Genomic DNA, 797 nt, shown 5'->3' on the forward strand with positions numbered 1-797 from the left:
GCTACCATACTGATTCAAGCAATTAACTTCTCCTTTCTTAACTACTGTATCTGGTTTCTTGCTGACCTCCATTCCTCCTGTCTCTCTCCATTCCAGTCCTTACCTCATTTTGCTGACCAGACCATTTTTCCACAAAAATTTTCCAGTCCATGTTTCCCCACTCCCCAAGAACCTCCAGTGGTTGCCCAACCATTTCCTCTTGTCTTGTCTTATGCTATCAAGTCATTTCTGACACATATTAAGTCCATGGATACATTTCTTCCAGAATGCCCTACTTGTATCTGCAATCGTTCTGGTAGGTTATCTATAGAGTGTTTTTGGTAAACGATGGAAGTAGTTTACCATCGCCTTCTTCTACACAGTAAACTTGAATCTCTGCCCTTGACTCTCACCCAAGCTTCTGTTGCCCAGCACAGATGTGTTTTGACTTGTAGCAGATTATCTTCCACTTGCTAGCCACTGCCCAAGCTAGGATTGGAATGGGTATGCCTCTGCTTGACTTTCCCTCCCACAGCTGAGACTGGTAGCGTACAGGAAACTCTCCAGGTGTGATCCTGAAAGGGGAAACCACCTTCTTCCTCATCAAAAAGAAATTCCTTAGCATTGTCTTTAAAGCACTCAGTCACTTCATCCCCTTCTACCTTTCCTCACTGATCTACTACAGCCCAGCTGGCTCATTTTGCTTATCCAATACCAGCTCACTCACTGTGCCCCGATTTTGTCTATCTCACTACTGGTCCCTTTTCCACATTCTCCCTCTGGCCTGGAATTCTCCCCCCACTCCATGTACACAGACC

The 797-nt window shown here is 45.3% G+C and overlaps 1 non-coding gene across 1 annotated transcript; it reads right to left on the minus strand.

The window, feature by feature from the left end:
- Positions 1–426: 426 nt before the first annotated feature.
- Positions 427–564, minus strand: LOC114817640. Its single transcript, XR_003765499.1, has one exon. It is a non-coding gene; the product is annotated as a small nucleolar RNA SNORA7 (small nucleolar RNA).
- Between the last annotated feature and the right edge of the window lie 233 nt (positions 565–797).

Source organism: Ornithorhynchus anatinus, chromosome 1 (genome assembly GCF_004115215.2).
Source record: "Ornithorhynchus anatinus isolate Pmale09 chromosome 1, mOrnAna1.pri.v4, whole genome shotgun sequence".
Lineage (NCBI taxonomy): Eukaryota > Metazoa > Chordata > Mammalia > Monotremata > Ornithorhynchidae > Ornithorhynchus > Ornithorhynchus anatinus.